This window comes from Chiloscyllium plagiosum, unplaced genomic scaffold, assembly GCF_037043375.1.
Source record: "Chiloscyllium plagiosum isolate Xiang-an unplaced genomic scaffold, Cpla_swu_hap1 HiC_scaffold_27, whole genome shotgun sequence".
In the NCBI taxonomy this organism is placed as follows: Eukaryota; Metazoa; Chordata; class Chondrichthyes; order Orectolobiformes; family Hemiscylliidae; genus Chiloscyllium; species Chiloscyllium plagiosum.
The window spans coordinates 19,153,906-19,174,521 of NW_028270165.1; the positions used below are offsets into that span (position 1 = coordinate 19,153,906).

General features: G+C 45.9%; 1 protein-coding gene and 1 long non-coding RNA gene across 2 annotated transcripts in view; one reads left to right on the forward strand and one right to left on the reverse strand.

Moving 5' to 3' along the window:
• Positions 1-20,616, reverse strand: part of LOC148143339 (uncharacterized) — a 163,159-nt gene that overhangs the window by 136,084 nt on the left and 6,459 nt on the right. The window lies entirely within an intron of this gene.
• LOC148143342 (uncharacterized) lies at positions 546-11,334 on the forward strand. The gene is made up of 3 exons (XR_015751745.1): positions 546-787; positions 6,690-6,794; positions 10,359-11,334. It is a non-coding gene; the product is annotated as an uncharacterized LOC148143342 (long non-coding RNA).

Genomic DNA, 20,616 nt, shown 5'->3' on the forward strand with positions numbered 1-20,616 from the left:
CTCAACATTGGGACACAGACAGAATTCACACCTATTGTCTCTACTTATAAATAGGGCAACGTCTCTTCGAAATGTAGATTCATTTAGATATAACTGCGTGACTTTACATATGAAGATATCCCTTTGAATGTGCCACATCCCTTTGAAATGTAATCTTGTCCATTTAAACCTCTTTATTTGCAAAAGTCGCCCGTTAAAATGTCCATGTCCCTTTAAAATGCAGATTGCCCCCTTTAGATATGACGCCGTTCCGTTAGATGTCGGAATATCTGTTTAAATTGAGCCGTGAGCTTTCCCAATGTAGACAGGGCTCCTGGAAACGTGGCAGTGTCCCCCCTGCAGCTGCAGAGCGAGACAGGAGAGTTTGTTTTTGTGAATGAGCAGTTGTAGCGCGAGGTGGCTGTTGCTTGGTGACGGTGAGGCTCCCCCGGCCCCGCCCATCCCCCCCCCCGTGCAGACGTCACGCGGGGGCGAAGGCGGTTGGGAGGAGAAGTCGCTCGAGCGGGGAAGCGGCGGGAGGGCGGCCGTTAGGAAAATGGCGCCGTGCGGCCCGGGGCAGACACCCGTCACTGGGCACCGCCGCCTTCCTGGCGCAGCTGCTGTGTCACGGCCACACCGGCCGGCTGTACAGCAGGTAGGAGCCGGTGAGCATTCTGGAGGCGGATGGGGTTAAGGGCCTGCTTGGGAACTCGTCGGCCGCCTGGGTGGTGGAGTTCTACTGGTCGTGGGGCGGCCCCTGTGTCAACTATGGGGCCACCTGGAAGGTACTGGGCCCGGGAGGTGAAAGGTGAGGCAGGTTGTGGGGGACGGAGGGGAAGGAATGTGGGGCCTGTCCTGTCATAGTGACATTTTACACTCACTTTCCATCTGCTTTTACTGGCGCTTGTGCTGTTTCCCCCTCACTGTGTGTTTAATCCTTGTGCTGTTTGCCCCTCACTGTTTGTTTAATCCTTGTGCTGTTTACCCCTCACTGTGTGTTTAATCCTTGTGCTGTTTACCCCTCACTGGGTGTTTAATCCTTGTGCTGTTTGCCCCTCACTGTGTGTTTAATCCTTGTGCTGTTTGCCCTCAACCACACTGCTGTGGGTCTGGAGAACTGTGTTGAGTCCTCCGGGCTGTTGACTACTCAGACAGAAGATGAGGTTTTGTTCCTCCAATTTGTGGTTTGGTTTGTTGTGGTAATGGAGGAAGCCAAAGATAGTCATGTCAGAAGGGGAGTGGGAAGGGGCATTAAAATGGGAAGTCCGCTCAGCCTCCGCGGACCCAGCTGGGATGCTCAGTTCCCCAAGTTTACGCTCGCTTTCCCCGATGTAGAGAAGACCACAATTGGCAAAGCACAGCAGGTCAAGCAGCATCCGACCAGTAGGACAGTCGAAGTTTTGGGCACGAGCCCTTCATCAGGAATGATGCATGGATGTTCAGAGGGGCATCAGTGTCCTTCCGTGCCAGTTGTCAGACAGGTGCAGCAGGCAATGAGCAAGGCAAGTGGTGTATTAGTAAGAGGAATTAAGTTCAGAAGTGGGGATTTCTTCCTTCAGTTAGGGGGTCATTGAATATATTCAAGGCTGAGTTCATCTGATTTTTATGTGAATGTTTATGGGGAAGGCAAGAAAATGGTTTTAAGACTAGTATAGGACCGAGTTACAGAGCCATGCAGCACAGAAACAGACCCTTCAGTCCAACTAGTCCATGCTGACTATGTTCTCAAACTAAACCAGTCCCACCTGCCAGTGTTTTGGCCCATATCCCTCCAAACCTTTCATATTCCTGAACTTATCCAAATGTCTTTTAAACGTCGTTACTGTACCTGCATCCATCACTTCCCCTAGACATTTAGTCCGCATGTGCACCACTTTGTATAAAAAAATTGTGCCCTTCAAGTCTTTTTAAAATCTTTCTCCTGTCACCATCAAAATTTGCTCCCTAATCTTGAAACCCCAACCCTAGGGGTAGGACACCCGTCGTTCACCTCATCTCTCCCCTCATGATTTTATAAACCTTGATAAGGTCACATCTCCACCTCCTATGCGCCAGTGAAAAAGTTCCAGCCCATCCACCTAGATGCAGGTAGGTCCATAACCAGTCATGATCGGTTCAATGCTGGTCCCAATTCTCTCGGTGTCCAGGATAGCAAGAGACCACAAGACATAGGAGCAGAAATTAGGCCACCAGGTCTGCTCATTCCATTCAATCGTGGCTGATAAGTTTCTCAGTTACATTCTTCTGCTAGAAGCAAAGTGAAAATGGAGGGAGTGAGTGTGGGATGGAGATTTTTAGCTTCCAGGGAATAAGAGAGGAAAGAGTTCACTATAAATTGGAATTTATGGGATCGGCTGATGAACCGAGGAGTGTCATTTGGAGTTTAATTTAGAGAAATTAGAGATTTGCATTTTGGTCAAGCGATCCAGGCAGGACTGACACAGTTTAGGGGAGTGTTGCAGAATAAAGAAACCTTGGAGTGCTGGAGTCTCAGGTGGACAGAGTAGTGAAGGCGGCGTTTGGTTTGCTTTCCTTCATTGCTCATAGCATTGAGTATAGAAGTTGTGAGATCATGTTATGCACACTTCCCACTCGAACGTGTTATCTAACTGCTTAACTGTTTTTAGTGAATATAATACACACCTCCCGCCGCTGCCATAACGTGGTTTGTTTGGAAGCCCTAACTTTCAGAGCGATTAGATTTATTTTAGATTTTATTACTTAGTGTGGAAACAGGCCCTTCAGCCCAAACCGACCCTTCGAAGAGCAACCCACCCAGACCCATTCCCCAACATTTACCCCTTCACCTAACACTACAGGCAAATTAGCATGGCCACTTCACCTAACCTGCACATCTTTGGACTGTGGGAGGAAACCCACGCAGACACTGGGAAAATGTGCAAACTCCACACTGACAGTTGCCCGAGGTGGGAATTGAACCCGGATCTCTGGCACTCTGAAGTGCTGCTGCTGCTGCTTCAGGTGGTTGTGGGGAATAAGATCATGATTAGACTATTTATAGCCAATAGAGTCCAGTTCATGGCGATGTGATACATTAAACAATTTAGATTAAATCTTTCATCTTTTAGAATGGGGTTCTGTTCTTTGGTATGTTAATCCCAGAACCTGTTTTCAGTAACTTTCTCAAGAACGTAATTTAAATGCAGAGCTTTTCTATCAAAAATGTCAGGCTGACTCGACATTGGGACCCAGACAGAATTCACACCTATTGGTGGGTAGGCTGGGACTTTTTTCACTGGAGCACAGGAGGTTGAAAGGTGAAGGTATTGGGTACCTCATTAGCAAGTTTGCAGATGACATTCAGATTGATGGAATATCAGATAGTGAAGGGGACTGTCAGACGATACCGCAGAATGTAGATTGGAGTGTTGGGAAGAGAAATGGCAGATGGAGTTCAATCCAGACAAATGCAAGGTGATGCATTTTGGAAGATGCAATTCAAGAGTGAGCTATACAGTAAATGGAAAGGTCCTAGAGGAAATTGATGTACAGAGAGATCTGTGTGTTCAGGTCTATTGTTCTCTGAAGGTGGCAACGCATGTCAGTAGAGTGGTCAAGGCAGTATACAACACGTGTTCCATCATCGGACGGATTGAGTAAAAGGGCTGGCAGGTCATGTTAAAGTTATATAAGATTTTGGTTTGGCGCATTTGGAATACTGCGTACAATTCCAATCGCCAGATTTCCAAAAGGATGTGGATACTTTTGGAGAGAGTGCAGAGGAGGTTCACCAGGATGTTGCCTGTTATGGAGAGCGCGAGCTATAAGGAGAGATTGAGTAGATTAGGATTATTTTCATTGGAAATAAGGAGGTTGCGGGGGGGGGGGGGGGGTCCTGATTGAGGCCTAAAAATCATGAGGGGTGTAAACAGGGATGGATAGTAAGAATTATTTTCCCAGAGGGGAAGACTTAATTACTCAGGGTCACGAGTTCAAAGTGAGGGGGGAAAGGTTTGAGGGAGATATACATGAAAAGTTCTTTACACAGGGTGGCGGGCGCCTCGAATGCATCGCCAGTGGAGGCAGTAGGGGTGGGATCGATAGCGTCATTTAAGATGTATCTAGACAGAGACATGAATCGGCAGGGAGCAGAGGGATACAGATCCTTAGAAAATATGCGGCAGGTTTAGATAGAGTATCTCGATCAGCATAGCCTTGGAGGGCTGAAGGGCCTGTTCCTGTGCTGTAAGGTTCATTGCTCTCTTTATCGAGGTTTACAAAACCATGAGGGGCGTAGATAAGGTGATTGGCATGTGTCGTTTCAAGATTAGGCTGCAAATTAAGGTGAGAGGAGAAAGATTTTAAAAAACACATAAGGAGCACCTTTTTTTTAAACAGTGGTTTGTGTGGAATGAATGTCCAGAGGAAATGGTGGATGCAGGTTGAGTAACAACATTTAAAAGACATTTGGATAAGTACATGAATAGGAAAGGTTCAGAGGAATATGGGCCAAACCCAGGCAGGTGGGACTAGTTTAGTTTGTGAATATAGTCAGCATGGACTAGTTGGGTTAAAGGGTCTGTTCTGTGCTGTATGACTCTAACTGTTCTGTACTGGTCTTAAAACCATTTTACTTGCCTTCCCCCATAAACATCCACTTCATGGTTGTTCCAAAATCAGATGAACTCAGCCTTGAATATATTCAATGTCCCCCTAACTGCAGGAAGACATCCCTACTTCTGAAATCAATTCCTCTTGCTAATATACCTCTTGCCTTGCTGATTGCTTGCTGCATCCGTCTGACAACTGGCAGTGACTGGTGTGGAAGGATGCTGAGGCCACTTTTTACGTCCACACATCATTTCTGAGGAAGGGCTCGTGCCTGAAACGTCGATTCTCCTGCTCCTCGGATGCTGTCTGACCTCCTGTGCTTTTCCAGTGCCACACTTTTCGACTCTCATCTCCAGCATCTGCAGTCCTCACTTTCTCCCCATCCCAATATGTCACCATTTGAACAACGTACCTCCTTTTGGCAGTTATTTTTTCATAACCAAGGTTATAACTTCACACTGTGGGACTGCATTTGCTGTGCGTTTGCCAATTGAGACACAGACCTGGACCAACGTTTCCCGACTCTGTCCCCTCCCTGGATTCACTCGCTTTCTTTTCAGTTGCTGCAAGTCAACAATTTAACCCCAGAATGAAAAAATGAAATGGTAAAGACAGTGCCGTACTCACAGATGGCGGATAGAGGAAGGAAGTTGCAGTCTGAGGTGAAGCTCGATCTTCATTTGGAGAGAAGCAGCAGCTTCAGAACCTGATGATCCATCTTCCGCATTCAGACAATTGGGGAGTTCTGATTGGCAGGAGGACCAGGCTCCTTGTCTGGCTTCTCATTGGTCCATTTGAAGAAGGGTTTGCACTGTTTCTGTAGACAGAGCATGCGCGGCTTTTGCTGAACCAGCATAGAGTCAGAAGTGTACAGCATGGAAACAGACCCTTCGGTCCAACCCGTCCATGCCGACCAGATATCCCAACCCAATCTAGTCCCGCCCCTCAACACCTGGCCCACATCCCTCCAAACCTTTCCTATTCATATACCCATTCAAATGCCTCTTAATTGTTGCATTCGTACCAGCCTCCACCACTTCCTCTGGCAGCTCATTGCATACACGTACCACCCTCTGTGTGAAAAAATTGCCCCATAGGTCTCTTTTATATCTTTCCCCTCTCACCCTAAACCTATGCCCTCTAGTTCTGGACTCCCCAACCCAAGGGAAAAAACTTTGTCTATTTATCTTGTCCATGCCTCTCATAATTTTGTAAATCTTTATAAGGTCAGCCCTCAGCCTCTGACACTCCAGGGAAAACAGCCCCAGCCTGTTCAGCCTCTCCCTCTAACTGTACCTCTTATGCTCGCATCCAAGTCATTTATGTAAATGACAAAAATAGAGGACCGAGCACCGATCCTTGTGGCACTCCATTGGTCGCAGACCTCCAGTCTGAAAAACAACCCTCCACCACCACCCTCTGTCTTCTACCTTTGAGCCAGTTCTGTATCCAAATGGCTAGTTCTCTCTGTATTCCTTGAGATCTCACCTTGCTAATCAGTTTCCCATGGGGAACCTTGTCAAACGCCTTACTGAAGTCCATATAGATCACATTACTGCTCTGCCTTCCTCAATCCTCTTTGTTACTTCCTCAAAAAACTCAATCAAGTTTGTGAGACATGATTTCCCACACAAAAAGCCATGTTGACTATCCCTAATCAGTCCTTGCCTTTTCAAATACATGTACATCCTGTCCCTCAGGATTCCCTCCAACAATGTGCCCACCACTGATGTCAGGCTCACTGGTCTAAAGTTCCCTGGCTTGTCCTTACCACCCTTCTTAAACAGTGGCACCACATTAGCCAACCTCCAGTCTTCTGGCACCTCACCTGATATGCACAGTATGCTCTATGGAGATGCTGTTCCTGATGGATTTAAAGTGTCCAAATGCCACAATTTCAACCCCCCCCCCCCCCCCCCCAGTCACTTGACATAACCGTGCAGGGTCCTCGCTATTTTTGATGCTCATGTTACCTAGAACCCTCATGATTATATCAATCTCAATGAGGTCACCCCTCAACCTCCTGTGCTCCAGTGAAGAGAGTCTCAGCCTCTCCTTATAACTCAAACCCTCCAGTCCTGGCAACATCCTGGTAAATCTTTACTGAACCCTCTGTAATAGTATTCTTCCTATTACAGGGCCACCAGAAGCGTTCTCAGTACTCTCCAAGTGGCTTCACCAACATCCTGTATAACTTCTAAATGATGTCCCAACTCCTTTATTCAATGGTGTGAACAAATAAGGTAAGTGGGCTGAATGCCTTGTGAAGCACCCTTCCAACCAGTGATGCAACTTTCAATGAAGTATGTACCTGAACCCCTCCCTCTCTTTCCCCCCCCCCCCCCCCATATCCCTCTGTACAAGTCCTGCCCTTATTTTAGGAAAATGCAACCCCTCACTTTTATCTATATCTCTCTCATACGTACGCTCTCTCTCAGATGTACACACACCCTCTCACAGGCTTCTCCTCCATCACACTCCATTTACAAAGCATGTGCACACACACACGCGCGCACACACATATAACGATGGGGTGCATTTGCAGAATAATATTTACAGATATATTCAATTTTGCACAAAAAGCGCACAACATGCAGGTAGTCAGTCCATATAATATTTTATAAATTCCTAGTTTCGAAATAGAACCAGTCTGATTTAAGATTGGGATACTGACTCACCGTTCATGCATTGTCTGGGCTGAGCTGTCACCTGTTTTTAAAAAAAACCTTAAGTGATCTTGAGAATACGACTTAATAATAGTTCTGCGATCTACACATTAATGAAATAAAACCTGCAACCCATTCTAAAAGATGAAAGACTTAATAGCAATCTATATTTGTCAATATATCATATCAGTTGCATGACACAGATCTTTTGCTCTTAACTCTGTGTCTTATGATCCTGCTCCACAGCTACCCGATGAAGGAGCAGCACTCCGAAAGCTAGTGCTTCCAAAGAAACCTGTTGGACTATAACCCGGTGTTGTGATTTTTAAACCTTGTCCCACCTAGTCTAACAGCAGTATTTCCACCTCCTTCCTAATGAACACAACCCATACTTCCCAGTGCTGCCAGTAAACTGCCGATGAAACGATGCAGTGCCTGCACTCCCGAAAAATTTAAACTTCTAACGAAACCAGCTACTCAGTCACTGCTCCATCTGATACACAACATTGGAAACTTAGTACAGGAGGCTGCAAGAAATGAGCAGCTTTAAAACAAAAACCACTTGGAGCTCTAAGCTTTCAATGAGAGTCTGAGTCCGGCAGAACGTTCAGGTAACCTTTATTGTGTCCCAACATTGTTACAGCTTCAGATGCCCCCAGCAAAGATCACTTTTATCTAAGTCACAATGTTTAAACCCAAATGGAGCATATAAGTGCAAAGTTACTTTCAACCATTTAATAAAACACTGCAAATTTTATTTCATATGAAAATACATTCATTTTATAATTTGGATAAGATCTTTACAAAGGAAATATACTAAACAAAATAGCTTTCCTGGGTATCAATATTGACAACAGTTATGCAGCTATTATTTGGCAATTGACCAACTAATTGAAATAATTTCAGAATAAATGAGCTGCTTCATTATTATACATTGAGATATTGCATATCTTGGCTCTCACCCAAGTATTCTCCGAAGAAAAAAATGCATCTGGATGGGGACATGAATAGGAAGAATTCAGAGGGATATGGGCCAAATGCTGGCAAATGGGTCACTAGATTAATTTAGGATATCTGGTTGGCCTGGACTGAAGGGTTTGTTTCTGTGTGCTCATTACAGACGCCCCTCTTCTGGGATCCCCATACCAGCTGTTATTTTCATGAAATAATCTGACAATTGTTGACTTCCATCAACCTATTCCATCCAGAGAAATTTCCTCTCCCTGCAAAGTGTGGTTCACGTTGGCAGTCCTCAGGAACACACTCTATAATGCGCAATGTTCTCAATACCTGTTTAACGTTCAGTGGGGAAACTATTTTCAGTCCAACAGGAAAACAGAATTCCTCCGAAATGTTTTTGGCAAATGCACTGCTCCCACGAGAGCTCGTGGGCCCACAGTTCAAAGCTTTCAACAGCTTTTTTTTCTCATTTCCCCGCCTTCCCAGGATGCAGAATTTCTCCCACCAGAAATTGTTTGCCCTGAAAAAAATCCAGCAGGAACATGATTATGGAGCTATCAGTAAAAATGCTTCATTTGGCTCACCAAGGTTGGAAATGGAAGAACATTTCTGTTCAAAGTTACTGTTCGTTTGCCCTTTCAAAATTCCTTGAATTTAAGGTGTTCCATTGTAGCATTTATTTATGATCCATTAAAAGCAGTATCCAGTCTCATCTGAGTGAGGAACCGACTCAACAAGCGAAATAACTTTTCTGTCTGCTCTTTAGATGTGACAAACTCTCCCTCTCTGTTGATGCAACAGGATTACCAGAGCTGGAAGTACTACTCTCGGAATATAATTGCTGATTGACAGTTTACTTGAACTGTTTAACATAAGGATTTAAAAGCTGCTAGCCCGATCTCGCACAAAGCACTAAAACAAACTGTTCACCCGTGCCTGTGCAGAGGAGAAATTTCACTTGGAATAGATCACAAAATAAGAACTCTTACCAGACCCACAACTCATGTGTTTCCCACGGACAAAGTTAAACATCACACAACACCAGGTTATAATCCAGCAGGTTTGTTTGGAAGCACTAGCTTTTGGAGCGCCGCTCCTTCATTAGGTAATTGTGGAGAATGAGATCATGATCATAATTTATATCCAAAGGAGTCTAGGGTCATGGAAATATGACACATCAAACAATTTTAGATTAAATCCTTCATCTTTTAGAATAGGTTTCTGCTCTTTGGTATGTTAATCCCAGAACTTCTTTTTTGTTACCTTCTCCAGAATGTCATTCAAATGCAGAGCTTTTCTAACAATAAATGTGAATTCTGTCTGCGCCCGAATTTTGTCAGACTAACATTTTTCTTAGAGAAAAACTTGACATTTAAATTACATTTTTGAGAAGGTAATTTATAGATTAGGGTGTAGAGGTCAGGGTAGATAGGCTGTGCTAAATTACCCATAGTGACCAGGGATGTGAAACTGAGGGTGGATTGGCCATGGGAAATATGGAGTAAGGGGGTGGGTATGTGTGGGATGCTGTTCAGAGGGCCAGTGTGGAATAGATGGGCTGAATGGCCTGTTTCCACATTGTTGGGATTCTATGACTCCCACCACAAAGGAGCGTTTTATCTGCATCTATCCTGTCAAGCCCCTTTCAGAATTCTACTGGTTTCAATAAGATCACTTCTGGTTCAGAGAGGTAGACAGCACAGAAATAGACCCTTTGGTCCAACTCATCCATGGCGACCAGGGTTCCCAAACTAAACTAGCCTCACTTGCCTGCGTTTGGCCCAAATCCCTCTAAACCTTTCTATTCATGTACCCATCCAAATGTCGTTTAGACTTTGTAAACGTACCTGCATTGACCACATCGTCAACAAGTTCATTCCACGTGTAAACCGCCCTCTGTCAAAACGTTGCCTCTCGGGTTCCTTTTAAATCTCTCTCCTCTCACTTTAAAGAAGTATGCCCCCTAGTCTTGAGCTCCCCAACTCTCAGGAAGAGCCTTTGCTATTCACCTTACCTCCACTCCTCATGATTTTATCAATCTCAATAATGTCACCCCCCCCAACCTCCTGTGCTCCAGTGAAAAAGGTCCCAGCCTCTCATTATAACTCAAACCCTCCAGTCCTGGCAACATCCTGATAAATCTTTACCGAACCCTCTCTAATAGTATTCTTCCTATTACAGGGACACGAGAACCATACTCAGTACTCTGAAAGTGGCCTCACCAACATCCTGTACAACCTCAACATGATGTCCCAACTCCTTAACTCAATGTGGTGAACAATGAAGGCAAGTATGCCAAATGCCTTCTTAACCACCCTGTCTCGCAGTGAAGCAACTTTGAAAGAACTGTGTACCTGAACCCCACCATGTCTCTCTCTTACAGCATGACACAGGGCCCTACCATTAACTGTACAAGTCCTGACTGTCCTTGCTTTAGCAAAATGCAAGCCCTTGCTTTTATTCATACCTCACTCATATACACGTGCTCTCTCAGACACGCACACATACACTCCCAACACACTCACAGGCATATACTCCATCACACTCTTATGTGCACTCATGCATAAACTCACATATCACTTTTTGGGCAAATTTGTATTGGCAGAATTATGTTTGCAGATACATTCAATTTTGCTCAAAAAGTGCACAGTCTGCAGGCAGTCAATCCATGTAATATTTTATAAATTCCTACTTTGGAAATAGAACCAGTCTGATTCAAAATTGGGACATTGACAGACTCGAACCTCACACCTTTATCGGGGCTGTCTGGGCTGAGTTGTCACTTTTTTAAAAAGAAAACTGAAGTCATCTTGAGAATGTGAATCAAAAGATGTTCTGGGATTTACATATTAATGAACTGAAACCTGCAACGCATTCTAAAAGGTGAAAGACTTAACAGGATATATTGAACAAACCAAGATTGCTATCAGTTGCATGACACTGTGATCTTTTGGTATAAAATCTGTGTCTTATGATCCTGCTCTACAGCTACCCGATGAAGCAGCAGTGCTCCAAAAGCTCACATTTCCAAATAAACCTGTTGGACTATAACCTGGTGTTGTGTGATTTTTAACTTCATCCAGGCGAGTCCACCACCGGCTCTTCCACATCATTTCTAGTGAGCACAGCCCACACCTCCCAATGCTGCCAGTAAACTTTACAACGCCGATGAAATGACACACTATGCACTCCTGAAAAATTCCCAATTTCTAACGAAACTGGCTGCTCATTCACTGATCCATCTGATACGCCACATTGGAAGCTTAGTGCAGGAAGCTGAAAAAAATGAGCAGCTTTAAAACAAAAACCTTGGAGCTCAAAGCTTTCAATGAGAGTCTGAGCCGGGGGTAAATTCAGGTAACTTTTATTGAGATCCAACTTTGTTACAGCTTCAAACCCCCTCAGCAAAAAGGCAGAGAAAAAGTAGCTGCTTTTTAAACAGTTCAAGGTCAAAACGCACACGTTACCCCACCACCCCCCTATCTCACTTCTTTACTATTGGTGACCACCAAGTTGTCCCTTTGTAATTGGATCCTTGGTGCAGCCTTAACCTGGAGGAAGTGTTGTCTCACTCGGCAATTTCAACCCATACCCTGTATCGCACCATCTGCTGCAGTGGGATTCAAACCCGGGAGCCCCTGGAACTGGGTTGGTAGTCCAGTCGATACTGGCACTCAACCATCGTGCCTTCAATCCCTCTGCGATGGTACATGAACTCCCTGGTGCCTCTGGAGGTTGGTAGAGCTGGTGAAGCCCTTCCCGCACAGGGGGCAGCTGAAGGGCCTCTCTCCTGTATGGACCCGCTGGAGGGTCAGCAGGTTGGAGGCCTGGGTAAATCTCTTCCCGCACCCGGGGCAACTGAAGGGCCTCTCCCCCGTGTGGACCCGCTGGTGCCTCAGCAGGGTGGAGGAATCGCTGAAGGCCTTCCTGCACACTGGGCAGCTGAAGGGCGTCTCCCCAGTGTGGATCCGCTGGTGGGTTAGCAGGGTGGAGGAAGTGCTGAAGCCCTTCCCGCAGACGGGACAGGGGAACGGGCTCTCCCTGGTGTGGCTGCGCCGATGAGTCTCCAGACAGACGGGACACAGAAGCTTTTCCTGCAGTCGCCACACTTCCATCGTTTCTCCACAGGGCTGGATTCCTCGGGTTTCTCCATGGCCGAAGCTTCAGTTACACACAAATGCGTGTGGAGCCCCTCCCCACCGAGAATTCCTCTTCCCAGGCCGTATAACTGTTTCAGGCTCAACATTCAGAGCGCTGCAACAGAAGGGTCTCTCATTCAGTCCCACTGATGCTGAAAACGTACTCAAACAGGAAACAAAACGCTTTGCTCCTTCTCACAGAATCATAGTTGAAAATCATTGCGGTCCCGATGGATTGAGTGACTGTCAGACATTGACGTCAAAGTGAGGACTGCAGACGCTGGAGAGTCAGTGTCGAAAAGTGTGCCGCTGGAAAAGCACAACAGGTCAGGCAGCATCTGAGGAGCAGGAGAGTCAATGTTTCGGGCATCAGCCCTTCATCTGTTGATTTTGAAGCTTCAGTCTTCAGATCTTCAAATACACTGTTAAAAACAGATTACAAAAGTCATCACTATCAGTGCAGGGTAGAAATTCAGAACAAGCAATTCTATTTTGTGTGGAATATTCTTTTCTTTTGTTGTTCCACAAAATTGAAAGCACTCCCACACCCTCTTCCCCCTCTGTTCTCACTCTGCTCTATCTAATTCTCCTGAAGGTGCTGATTCAGGATCTTACAGGGGCAGAAAAGCAAAAACGTCAAGACTGACATCTCTCTGAATTTTGGATACCTCCACCTGAAAGTTAATATCTTTAACAACACTGGGATCCTGCTGAGAGTGAGCAGGTCTGATTTAGGGAAGCAAAAAAAAAGTGTCAATTCAGGGTGAACCTGCAACGCAGCTTCTTGAGGAAGGACCAGACACAAAATGGTTAACGACCCTGGGAAGGTGGGAGCAAAATGAGACATCAAGGCATTAACACCGACACACTTCAGTCAAACTCTTCTGGTCCCAGTCAGGGCAAAACATGCTCTGAAAGTCCAGCCTTCACAATCACACTTCTGCTTCGACTGAAGACAATTAGAGTCACACAGCACGGAAACTGACCCTTTGGCCCAACCTGCCCAGATATCCTAAATTAATCTAGTTACGTTTGCCATCACTTGGCCTCTATATGGGCCGGGTGCTGGCAGCTGGGACTAAATTGGGTTGGCTATCTTGTCAGCAAGGACGGGTTGGACCGAATCGTTCCAAGGGTACGGAGGCGGTGACCAGAGAGACTGTCGCTGGAGACAGTCATGTCTTGCCCGCAGATATGGATCGCATCTGGAATAAGGCCACAGGGATTAGCATAACCAGGAGAGGCCAGACTCGGCAATTAATTTGGCAAGTTTAGTCTTGAGTCTGGTTAAAACATTCAACAAGGCCGGCCGCCTGAGGATAAGCTCCATGCAGTTGCTGACAAATACAAAGCTGGGAACAGAGTTCTCCGTTAATATTACCTACAAAGTTGGTCCATTGACCGAGCTAATGCACGCAGGTATACTGAAGCAGGGAATTATTTCCTTAAACAAAATCTTCACCACAGTCTCAGCAGTAGCATGAAGAGGAGGGAAGGTTTCAATCCACTTACAAAAGACATCAACAATAAGCAAAACACATTTATAGCAACTCAACTCATTTCTCCAACTCAATGAAGTGCAGTTGATTCGGTCTGTTTCTGTGCTGTACATCTCTATGACTCCAGTCGCATTTGCCATCACTTGACCCTGACCCATCTGAACCCTTCATATTCATATGCCCATCCAGGGGCCTTTTAACTTGTCATCGTATCAGCACCCACCACTTCCTCTGGCAGCTCACGCCATCACTCAAGCGACTCCATGTTGAAAGCGTCTGATCTGGTGCACCAAATGACACCAGGATAATCTCAGATCATTCCAGATCGCATCGATACTCAGTCAGTGGCTTTCCCGATCAGGATGTTGTACGTGATCAAACAGGTCCATGGGTAGGCGATCCCCCACCTCTTAGTTCAAGTATCTCTACGAGAACTCCCTTGCTGGAGGTCCCTTGGAAACACTTCAACTGGACTTCATTGAGTTGGAGAAATGAGTTGAGTTGCTATAAATGTGTTTTGCTTATTGTTGATGTCTTTTGTAAGTGGATTGAAACCTTCCCTCCTCTTCATGCTACTGCTGAGACTGTGGTGAAGATTTTGTTTAAGGAAATAATTCCCTGCTTCAGTATACCTGCGTGCATTAGCTCGGTCAATGGACCAACTTTGTAGGTAATATTAACGGAGAACTCTGTTCCCAGCTTTGTATTTGTCAGCAACTGCATGGAGCTTATCCTCAGGCGGCCGGCCTTGTTGAATGTTTTAACCAGACGCAAGACTAAACTTGCCAAATTAATGGCCGAGTCTGGCCTCTCCTGGTTATGCTAATCCCTGTGGCCTTATTCCAGATGCGATCCATATCTGCGGGCAAGACATGACTGTCTCCAGCGGCAGTCTCTCTGGTCACCGCCTCCGTACCCTTGGAACGATTCGGCACCCTTCTCAGTCCACGTCCACCACATGACCGAAGCAATGATTGGTTATGTTCTTGCTCTAACTAATGTTATGCGTGCCTTTCACTCCCAGGAGCGTGCGGCCTACAGCGATGTTCCCTCCCTTTCAGCCTCGTCACGGGTAGAACCTGGTTCGTTGGTGCTCGTCAAGAACTGGACTGGCAAAGGTCTCCAACCTCGTTGATGGCCCCTTCCATGTTTTACTTCCCACCCCTTCGGCGGTCCCAGTCGCTGGGCGCTCAGCTTGGGTCCAACTGCACCGTTGTAAATTGATTGACCGCACCAATCAAAAGGGGGGAAGAGGAGGAGAGAATCCTGGATCTCAACAAAAGGAGTGGACCCTGTCCAGTTGGGTTTTGAATTTTGCTGTTGTTCTAATGTTAATCTTATTACAGATACTTGAACTAAGAGGAGGGACATTTGGGGATCGCTTATCTCCTCACCTTTCTGATCACGTACAACATCCTGATGGGGAAAGCCACTAACTATGGATGCGACCAGGAATGATCAGAGATTATCCACCATCCATGCTGAGGAGATGTCGTCCAGTGCACCGGACCAGGCGCCCTTGACAAGTGGAACGTGTTGAAGATTGATTATTGCAATGGACTCTTACATCAGAAAGACCAGATGGTCCATCTGGACAGTAGAAATCAGTGACAGTTATCATGTCGTTACCATGTTTTTTTAATTTGACCTGCAGACGCAAGCCTCATGAAGATAAAAATGAGCAACCCTGTTATTATGGTAAATATGCCCAGGAACATTATCCCTTTTTGTAGGACGGGCCGACTCGAGAAAAGGGAATCCTGATAGGGGAAACTCCTCAATCCACAAACAACTTATTTATACAGGCCCATAGAACGCTCTTCACCCCAGAGGCAGTAGTATGTTACTCCTCTCTATCGGGAGATGACTTACTTGCCCCGTCTCCAGTCCCCGATTCCATTCTATTCATCAGACTCCCTACTGCCGACCCCGTGAAGAGAAATATCACTTTCCAATACCTCGGGTCTGTGTATACAAACAGCTGGTCTAACACTGGCTGGGGTACAGCAGGCCTTATGCGGCACATGGACCTGGAACGGAACCCTTCCCTTGCACATTTATCGGCCTTTTCTCTTTTCAGAATCTGACACTGTCACCAAGACCATGTACAATAGAGCTAAGGGAGAGCCCAATGTGAACAGCATTCTGAAGACCATTGTCTTCCATACAGTGCGAGTGCTCGAATCCCTTGGCCCATTTTTACAACGCTCAAGCGACTCCTCTGTGCCACCGTGGGCGGCACGGTGGCACAGTGGTAGCACTGCTGCCTCACAGCGCCAGAGACCCGGGTTCAATTCCCGCCTCAGGCGACTGACTGTGTGGAGTTTGCACATTCTCCCTGTGTCTGCGTGGGTTTCCTCCGGGTGCTCCGGTTTCCTTCCACGGTCCAAAGAAGTGCAGGTCAGGTGAATTGACCATGGTAAATTGCCCATAGTGTTCGGTAAGGGGTAGATGTGTAGGGGTATGGGTGGGTTGCGCTTCGGCAGGGTGGTGTGGACTGATAGGGGAAACTCCTAAATCCACAAACAACGTATTTATACAGGCCCACAGAACGCTATTCACCCCAGAGGCAGTAGTATGTTACTCCTCTCTATCGGGAGATGACTTACTTGCCAGTTCCAATCTATTCATCACTGTTTCCACACTGTAAGTAATCTAATCTAAAACGTCGACCCTTTACTCCTGTAGATCTGACCAGACCCCCTGCTGTAACCTTTCAGTAACCTACTTTGACAAACTCTCCCTAATATACACCAAACCAGACTATTATTTCTTAAGGTAAAGGTAAAGCTACCAATTTCCTTGTCCTGGATGGCAAAGATGTCCCTCATAAGGTCACCATCGGAGCCCTTGTTCCCACAACAGTACCTTGTCCTGGCCAGTGGACAAGTCGATGGAACCTCCATCTGAGGAGGATGCAGCGGTCGGTGTCAGCCAACCTTGCTCCAACTGGAAGGATCCCAAGGGACTGGGTGACAATACAGGACACCCAATAGGCTGGGGAATCCAGAGTACCCTGAGGTTGGAAGGATCGGCAGGAGTGACAAGTTAAAAGAACCGCAATTCCCTCTTTTGTGGCCTGACCATTTTTGGAAATAAGACTAAAGAGGCTCTGGAACAGAGTTAACAGGGATTATCAGACCTGTGTCTTTACTCTGTGCAGAATCGGCATGCCTTAGACTATATACTCGCCCGGGAGGGTGAGGTCTGCACCATTGTCCAAGATAAATGCACTATGAGCATTCCCGATCTCACTGGCAATATTCCTCAGATACAAGAAGAGATCCAGGCATTCCTTGACAGAATGACTGAAGGGACCAGTTGGGGAAACTGCAGATTGGGCTCATGGTACAATTGGCTTATCAATTTAGCTATGTTTGTTTGTCGGTATTGGTATTGTTGGGTATTTAATTGCTAGGCTTATGAGGTCCCTTTGTGATATAGATTTGCCCCAGAAGATGCTCCTTTTGCGATCCGATGGCTCACCCACACGTGTCGATGACGATGATAAATATGACCAGATGAGCTGCGAAGTTGGTGGTGTTGCTCTGCAGGATGTTGATGGCTGGACCACCTTGAAGGGCATTCGTTTGGATTAGCCTTCTCTTTCAGTGATCGCGGTGCAATCAAAGGGAGGAATGAGGGTGTGGGCATCTGGGTGAGAAAGTATATAGTCTTAAAACTTGTCTTTAAACATTCAGACTAAAATGTAATGCTGAATTGTTGAATACATTTACTGCACTAGAAAATAAACAGGCAGGAAGGCTCAGAAAGAGGAGAGAACTTAAAGATAGGGACACCTGGGCTCACCAAGTGATAACAGGATGCTGTGAGGCAATTAAGAACGTTTGCCTCAGCATCAGTGAATCTGTGTGAACAGGACACCAAGTGATAACATTCACAGCCGTTCCCTTGTGAGACCATTTTAGTGCTGAGGCTGTTGAATCCCGTAGAAAATTAACTCTTAGTGCTGATCTGCTATGGATTGAAATGAATTGCATTTTGGGACTTTATGATGATATTGAGTAGCCATTACTGGTTATTAAATACAAACTCTGTAAAAGGAAATATTGATAAAGCTTTACCTTACTTGCTGCAGCCGAAGCTCCAGCGGAGGAAACAGGCCGCGGGCACACTTCCGGCTTCTGGATGGCCACGCCCCCTGACCCTGGTCCCGCCCCCTCCTCCGCCAAGGCGACGCGTAAGACCCGCCCCTTCAGAACGCAGGCCGTAAACCCCGCCCACCCAGGTGTATTTGGATGCACTGGCTTCTGGAGCGCTGCTTCTTCTGCCGGTAGGTGTGCTGCAGGATCATAAGACACAGAATTAATACCAAAACATCATAGTGTCATGCAACCGATGCAATATTTGGAACAAACCTGGACCGCTGCTTTGCTTTTAGAGTGGGTTGCAGGTTTCAGTTCCTCAATATATAAATTCCAGAACTTTAGATCAGATTCCCCACAGTATGGAAACAGGCCCTTCGGGCCAACAAGTCCACACCGACCCGCCGAAGAGCAAAACACCCAGCCCCATTCCCCGTCACCTAACACTACGGAGCAATTTAGCTTGGCCAATTCACCCTAACACGCACGTCTTTGGACTGTGGGAGGAAACCCACACAGACGCGGCCCCGGGGAGGGAATTGAACCGGGGGCTCTGGTGCTGTGAGGCAGCAGTGCTAACCACAAAAAAATGAGGAATAGGGATGCAAGGCAGGATTTCAGGGAGCTAGGGTGGAAACTGAGGGCAAGAACAAACAGAGTGGTTATCTCTGGTTTGTTGCCTCCTTTCCCAGGTATCTGACCCTTGTCTTTCGTGTCCTCCCGTACCCTTCCTGTTAGCCCTTGACCCCAGTCTCCTTTTTGTTATTTCTTCTACTGCCTCCACCATCATTTTGGCTTTCTGTTTCAGCTTCTCGTCTTCCCTTTTCACATACACTTTCTGTGCCTCACGTAACAGTCCTTCCATCTGTCTTTCACTCCATCCATCTAATTTCTGTAATTTCTTTTGTATGTCCAGCCATGATTTCGTTACAAACTGGACCTTTAAGAGTCCCTGTGCTATCTGATTATCGGGATCCATTCCCAAACACTTCCTTGTGGCCTCCTTGAGCCTTTTAAGAAATGCAGAAGTGGTTCCATCCTTCTCTTGTCGTACTTCAAAGTCCTTAACAAAGTTTTATGATCTTGGTGCCGCCTCTTTAATTCCTAATATTCCCATTTCTCATAGATCCCGCATTGTCTCCCTATCTTCTCTGTCATTATTTTCCAAATGAGGGTCAACATTTGGGAATTTCTGTTCTGCTGGGGCCCCTTCTTCCCCAACTGGGTGCCTGTTTTCCCATTCCTATAAAGCTGCTCTCCTAATCATACCTCGTTCTTCCCCTGAAAATAACGTTCCTAAAATTGCCATCAGTTCTCCCCAGGTATATAAATTAGGCCCTAGGAATTGCTCTAATTGTTCTTCTCGTCCAACCGGATCCTCTATTAAACTTTTCATTTCCTTTGTAAAGACCCTAACTTCACTGCTCGTTAAGGGAGCGTTTACATATCCGATTGTACCTTCCCCAATCGGAACCTCTCATAAGGGACATAATTTTACATTTTCCATTATCTCTGCCCCTCCTTTACATGTGGTGGCTCGAGTGACTCTGCCCCCCCCAGGTTCTGCATCTTTTAGTTCAGAGTCCGTTCCCATTTCTGTGTCTGGACAGGGTTCTACTTCGGGAGCTGTAGGCTCGTTCCGGGGAGTAGTATATGGGGCGGCAAACACGTTAAGGGATCCCATTGTGGTTTCCCTTGTTCATTCTTTTTCTGTTCTTTCCCTGATTCCTCCCTATTCATGGGACATAATTTTACTCCCGCGCTCCCTATCCAACAAACCGCATAATCAGACTCTTTTTGACTGTACACTTCTTTCCGATTGACAAATATATTAAGATCTTGACACAGCCAATCCTCATCGGACCCATATTTGGGCCAAAAAATACCAGGCGCCTTAATATTTTATCTAGTCCAGACAAAACAACAATAGTTTACCATTGTAGCTTTATCTTTCCCCCGCGTCCGGGAGTTGTGTTCCCAATTTCCCAACATTCTCCCCAAAGGACTGTCGGGTGAAATATATTCCCCTTTAACGTTATTTACTGATCGATCGTTACCCAGCCAACTCCCCGTGCCTCCCATTGTTGCTAATTTAATTAATCTTAACGAGGTCCGGTGTCACCTTCTTCCACACCCCCTTTAGGGTCCTGACTAGACACCTTACTCGTCCAATTAATCTGATTAACTATATGCTTTTTGAGACTTCAACTGTTCTCCATAAATCACTTTTATGTAAGGATAAAAGAGATTAGTTAGAAACTGATAGTAAGGCAGTCATGACCTGTAAAAAGAACAGGAGTTAACATTTTATTTCATTATCTGTAAAATCCTTAACGTTAAGAGAAATCATGTTAAAATTTCCATAGTAGAAATCAGATTCAAAACCGTCCCGGATCTCAAGCTCCAGGGAACAAGGCAGAAACATTCAATCACCAACAAACAAATGTGCATTCAAACCAAATCAGACCGGGTTAAACTTTCTAGTTGCTGTACAGCTCTTTCTCTCTCTCTCACACACATAGACACCGTGTCTCACAGACACTTTGAGCTTTCCGCAACGGCTCCTCTAGCTTTTGAATATTCATCTGGACGTCTGGTCATAAGTTAGTTATGAAGGGCATCCTCAGTAGCCCTTCAACTACTAGCCCTTCTGACACTGGCTGTTTTCCATTGACATATGCTTAATTTTATATAT